The sequence below is a fragment of the Rutidosis leptorrhynchoides genome, chromosome 3 (assembly GCF_046630445.1).
Source record: "Rutidosis leptorrhynchoides isolate AG116_Rl617_1_P2 chromosome 3, CSIRO_AGI_Rlap_v1, whole genome shotgun sequence".
Lineage (NCBI taxonomy): Eukaryota > Viridiplantae > Streptophyta > Magnoliopsida > Asterales > Asteraceae > Rutidosis > Rutidosis leptorrhynchoides.
The window spans coordinates 490,589,829-490,596,941 of record NC_092335.1 but is presented as its reverse complement, the minus strand read 5'-3'; positions in this window follow the sequence as shown (position 1 = coordinate 490,596,941).

Here is a 7,113-nt window from a genome sequence, read left to right as displayed (position 1 = left end):
GGTAAACGAGGGAAATTAAATCCAAGGTATATTGGACCATTCAAGATTATTGATCGTGTCGGACCAGTAGCTTACCGACTAGAGTTACCTCAACAACTCGCGGCTGTACATAACACTTTCCACATCTCGAATTTGAAGAAATGTTTTGCTAAAGAAGATCTCACTATTCCGTTAGATGAAATCCAAATCAACGAAAAACTTCAATTCATCGAAGAACCCGTCGAAATAATGGATCGTGAGGTTAAAAGACTTAAGCAAAACAAGATACCAATTGTTAAGGTTCGATGGAATGCTCGTAGAGGACCCGAGTTCACCTGGGAGCGTGAAGATCAGATGAAGAAGAAATACCCGCATCTATTTCCAGAAGATTCGTCAACACCTTCAACAGCTTAAAATTTCGGGACGAAATTTATTTAACGGGTAGGTACTGTAGTGACCCGAACTTTTCCTTGTTTATATATATTAATTGAGATTTATATTTACATGATTAAATGTTTCCAACATGTTAAGCAATCTAACTTGTTAAGACTTGATTAATTGAAATATGTTTCATATAGACAATTGACCACCCAAGTTGACCGGTGATTCACGAACGTTAAAACTTGTAAAAACTATATGATGACATATATATGGATATATATATAGTTAACATGATACTATGATAAGTAAACATATCATTAAGTATATTAACAATGAACTACATATGTAAAAACAAGACTACTAACTTAATGATTTTTAAACGAGACATATATGTAACGATTATCGTTGTAAAGACATTTAATGTATATATATCATATTAAGAGATATTCATACATGATAATATCATGATAATATAATAATTTAAAATCTCATTTGATATTATAAACATTGGGTTAACAACATTTAACAAGATCGTTAACCTAAAGGTTTCAAAACAACACTTACATGTAACGACTAACGATGACTTAACGACTCAGTTAAAATGTATATACATGTAGTGTTTTAATATGTATTTATACACTTTTGAAAGACTTCAATACACTTATCAAAATACTTCTACTTAACAAAAATGCTTACAATTACATCCTCGTTCAGTTTCATCAACAATTCTACTCGTATGCACCCGTATTCGTACTCGTATAATACACAGCTTTTAGATGTATGTACTACTGGTATATACACTCCAATGATCAGCTCTTAGCAGTCCATGTGAGTCACCAAACACATGTGGGAACCATCATTTGGCAACTAGCATGAAATATCTCATAAAATTACAAAAATATGAGTAATCATTCATGACTTATTTACATGAAAACAAAATTACATATCCTTTATATCTAATCCATACACCAACGACCAAAAACACCTACAAACACTTTCATTCTTCAATTTTCTTCATCTAATTAATCTCTCTCAAGTTCTATCTTCAAGTTCTAAGTGTTCTTCATATATTCTACAAGTTCTAGTTACATAAAATCAAGAATACTTTCAAGTTTGCTAGCTCACTTCCAATCTTGTAAGGTGATCATCCAACCTCAAGAAATCTTTGTTTATTACAGTAGGTTATCATTCTAATACAAGGTAATAATCATATTCAAACTTTGGTTCAATTTCTATAACTATAACAATCTTATTTCAAGTGATGATCTTACTTGAACTTGTTTTCGTGTCATGATTCTGCTTCAAGAACTTCGAGCCATCCAAGGATCCGTTGAAGCTAGATCCATTTTTCACTTTTCCAGTAGGTTTATCCAAGGAACTTAAGGTAGTAATGATGTTCATAACATCATTCAATTCATACATATAAAGCTATCTTATTTGAAGGTTTAAACTTGTAATCACTAGAACATAGTTTAGTTAATTCTAAACTTGTTCGCAAACAAAAGTTAATCCTTCTAACTTGACTTTTAAAATCAACTAAACACATGTTCTATATCTATATGATATGCTAACTTAATGATTTAAAACCTAGAGATACGAAAAACACCGTAAAACCGGATTTACGCCGTCATAGTAACACCGCGGGCTGTTTTAGGTTAGTTAATTAAAAACTATGATAAACTTTGATTTAAAAGTTGTTATTCTGAGAAAATGATTTTTATTATGAACATGAAATTATATCCAAAAATTATGGTTAAACTCAAAGTGGAAGTATGTTTTCTAAAATGGTCATCTAGACGTCGTTCTTTCGACTTAAATGACTACCTTTACAAAAATGACTTGTAACTTATTTTTCCGACTATAAACCTATAATTTTTCTGTTTAGATTCATAAAATAGAGTTCAATATGAAACCATAGCAATTTGATTCACTCAAAACGGATTTAAAATGAAGAAGTTATGGGTAAAACAAGATTGGATAATTTTTCTCATTTTAGCTACGTGAAAATTGGTAACAAATCTATTCCATCCATAACTTAATCAACTTGTATTGTATATTATGTAATCTTGAGATACCATAGACACGTATACAATGTTTCGACCTATCATGTCGACACATCTATATATATTTCGGAACAACCATAGACACTCTATATGTGAATGTTGGAGTTAGCTATACAGGGTTGAGGTTGATTCCAAAATATATATAGTTTGAGTTGTGATCAATACTGAGATACGTATACACTGGGTCGTGGATTGATTCAAGATAATATTTATCGATTTATTTCTGTACATCTAACTGTGGACAACTAGTTGTAGGTTACTAACGAGGACAGCTGACTTAATAAACTTAAAACATCAAAATATATTAAAAGTGTTGTAAATATATTTTGAACATACTTTGATATATATGTATATATTGTTATAGGTTCGTGAATCAACCAGTGGCCAAGTCTTACTTCCCGACGAAGTAAAAATCTGTGAAAGTGAGTTATAGTCCCACTTTTAAAATCTAATATTTTTGGGATGAGAATACATGCAGGTTTTATAAATGATTTACAAAATAGACACAAGTACGTGAAACTACATTCTATGGTTGAATTATCAAAATCGAGTATGCCCCTTTTTATTAAGTCTGGTAATCTAAGAATTAGGGAACAGACACCCTAATTGACGCGAATCCTAAAGATAGATCTATTGGGCCTAACAAACCCCATCCAAAGTACCAGATGCTTTAGTACTTCGAAATTTATATCATATCCGAAGGGTGTCTCGGAATGATGGGGATATTCTTATATATGCATCTTGTTAATGTCGGTTACCAGGTGTTCACCATATGAATGATTTTTATCTCTATGTATGGGATGTGTATTGAAATATGAAATCTTGTGGTCTATTGTTACGATTTGATATATATAGGTTAAACCTATAACTCACCAACATTTTTGTTGACGTTTAAAGCATGTTTATTCTCAGGTGAATATTAAGAGCTTCCGCTGTTGCATACTAAAATAAGGACAAGATTTGGAGTCCATGTTTGTATGATATTGTGTAAAAACTGCATTCAAGAAACTGATTTCGATGTAACTTATTTGTATTGTAAACCATTATGTAATGGTCGTGTGTAAACAGGATATTTTAGATTATCATTATTTGATAATCTACGTAAAGCTTTTTAAACCTTTATTTATGAAATAAAGGTTATGGTTTGTTTTAAAAATGAATGCAGTCTTTGAAAAACGTCTCATATAGAGGTCAAAACCTCGCAACGAAATCAATTAATATGGAACGTTTTTAATCAATAAGAACGGGACATTTCAAATGGAACGGTATTTGTGGGGACTTCCCAAGACCATTCAGGGAAATGTTACCTCTTCGAAACCGGCAGATGTCCCGGAAGCTATGCGCATGGCGCACACCCTGATGAATCAAATTATCCAACAAGAGCCAGAGAAGGTAAAATCGGAATTGGGAACTACTAATGGGAAACGTAAGTGGGACGGAAACAAGGGAAAGGTCTTTGATCAAAACCCAGCTAAGAGGTATGAGAATTTCAAGGGAAACAACGACTGGAAGAATCCTAACCCGAACCCTAGCTCGAACCCTAACTACAAAGGTAGCCTTCCACAGTGCAAGAGATGCTATAAGCATCATACTGGGTACTGCAACGTGGTTTGTAAAAAGTGCAAGAGGTTTGGACACATCGGCAAGGATTGTAAGATCACCACCCCAACTGTGAGGACAAACCCGAATGGGCCAAGGAAGTGTTTTGAATGCGGCCAGCAGGGAAACTTCAAGAATGAATGTCCGAACAAGAAGAAGGATGGCGGGCCAGCACGTGGAAGAGTCTTCAACATGAATGCCAGATATGCCCGCGAGGATCCTGACTTGGTCACAGGTACATTCACTATCAATAACCTATTAGCTTCTGTTCAGTTTGATACCGGTGCCGATAGGAGTTATGTAGATAGACACTTTTATTCTAAGATAGATTGGTCGTTAGTGCCTTTGGACGAGAGTATGCTTGTTGAAGTGGCCAATGGAAAACTTGAGAAAGTTGATCAAATTGGCCGAGGAGGTATTATAAACTTAGCTGGTGTAGATTTCGAGATTGAATTGATACCCATTAAGTTAGGAAGCTTTGATGTGATAGTCTGTATGTATTGGTTGTCCAAGATGAAAGCAGAAATTATCTGTGGTGAGAAGATTCTTCGCATACCTCGCGAAGATGGTGAACCACTGATTGTTTATGGAGAGAGATGTAGTCCGAAGCTAAACTTTATTAGTTGCATGAAGGCACAAAAGGTTATGAAGAAGGGGCATTTTTCTATTTTAACGCATGTGAAGAAACTAGAGACTGAGGAGAAGTGTGTGGATGATGTACGATTTGTGAACGAATTTCCCGACGTCTTTCTAGAAGAACTACCGGGATTACCGCCGTCGAGATCAGTGGAGTTTCAGATCGACCTAGTACCAGGAGCTGCACCTATAGCCCGCGCACCTTATCGACTAGCACCTTCCGAACTGCAAGAGTTGCAGAGTCAACTATAGGAATTGCTAGACCGTGGATTTATCCGACCGAGTTCATTGCCTTGGGGCGCACCTGTTTTGTTCGTGAAGAAGAATGACGGATCTTTCTGCATGTGTATTGATTATCGTGAGCTGAACAAGTTGACGATCAAGAATCGGTATCCCCTTCCCAGGATTGACGATCTTTTTTATCAGCTACAAGGATCCAGCGTTTACTCTAAGATTGATTTGCGGTCAGGTTATCACCAGTTGAAGGTGAAGGAGAGCGATGTGATGAAGACTACGTTCAGAACCCGTTATGATCACTATGAATTTCTTGTGATGTCATTCGGTTTAACCAACACACCTGCCGTGTTAATGGATCTCATGAATCACGTATGCAAGCCATACCTGGACAAGTTCGTTATCGTCTTCATAGATGATACTCACATCTATTCCAAGAGTGAAGAAGAACATGAGCAACATCTTCGACTCATGCTTGAACTTTTGAGACAAGAGCAAATCTATGCCAAATTCTCCAAGTGTGAATCTTGGTTGAAGGAAGTTCAATTTCTCGGTCATATTGTGAGCGATCAGGGTATCAAAGTCGATCCCTCGAAGATTGAAGCCATCAGTAAGTGGGAAACCCCCACTACTCCGACTCATATCCACCAATTTTTAGGCCTCACCGGTTACTACAGAAGGTTCATTGAAGGTTTCTCTTTGATTGTGCGTCCTTTGACTGCGTTAACTCATAAAGGGAAGAAATTCTTTTGGACAGCAGAGCAAGAGTCGGCATTTCAAACCCTGAAGCAGAAGTTAACCTCCGCACCTATCTTATCACTTCCCGAAGGCAGTGACGACTTCGTCGTGTACTGCGACACCTCAAAACATGGATTTGGTTGTGTATTGATGCAACGAACAAAGGTTATTGCTTATGCATCTTGCCAGCTGAAGATTCACGAGCGAAATTACATGACGCACGATCTCGAACTTGGAGCTGTTGTCTTTGCGCTCAAATTGTGGAGACATTATCTTTATGGAACCAAGAGTACTATCTTCACCGACCACAAAAGCCTCCAACGCATTTTCGATCAGAAGGAACTGAACATGAGATAGCGGCGATGGATTGAGATGTTGAACGACTATGATTGTGAACTTCGTTACCATCCTGGCAAGGCAAATGTTGTAGCTGATGCCTTGAGCTGAAAGGAGAGAACGGTACCTCTTCGTGTCTGTGCCTTGAACATCACCATTCAGATGAATCTCAACAGCCAGATCCGAGTAGCTCAAGATGAGGCTCTCAAGAAGGAGAATATTTCTCATGAGCACTTGAACGTTCTCGTTTCCCGATTCGAGGTCAAGGAGACTGGACTTCGATACTTTTTCGGAAGAATTTGGGTGCCTAAATATGGAGATTTACGGAGCCTAATTCTAGACGAAGCCCATAAGTCAAGGTATTCAATTCATCCAGGAGCTGGTAAGATGTACCACGACCTCAAGGTTCAATATTGGTGGCCGAACCTGAAGAAGGATGTTGCGACTTACGTTGGAAAGTGTTTAACTTGTTCCAAGATCAAAACCGAACATCAGAAGCCGTCTGGATTACTTCAACAACTCGAAATCCCACAATGGAAGTGGGAAGGAATAACAATGGATTTCATCACGAAGCTACCGAAGACGGTAGGAGGATATGATACCATCTGGGTTATCGTTGACCATCTTACCAAATCTCCACACTTCCTAGCCATGAAGGAAACTGATACAATGGAGAGACTCGCGCAATTATACATAAAGAAAGTTGTATCTCGACACGGTGTACCCGTATCGATTATTTCAGACCGAGATACCCGTTTTACTTCTAGATTTTGGCGTTCCTTACAAGAAGCCTTGGGAAAACGTCTCGATATGAGTACCGCATATCACCCGTAGACCGACGGACAAAGCTAATGCACAATCCATACTTTAGAGGACATGCTGCGTACTTGTGTTATAGATTTCGGAAAAGCTTGGGAGAAGCATTTACCGCTAGCTGAATATTCTTACAACAACAGCTATCATTCGAGTATTAATGCCGCACCTTTCGAAGCGTTGTATGGCTGCAGGTGTTGTTCTCCTATTTGTTGGGCCGAAGTAGGTGAAAAGCAACTCACCGGACCCGAACTCGTCCATGAAACAACCGAGAAGATTGTCCAAATTCAAGCGAGGCTCAAGACGGCCCGTAATCGCTAAAAGAGTTATGCTG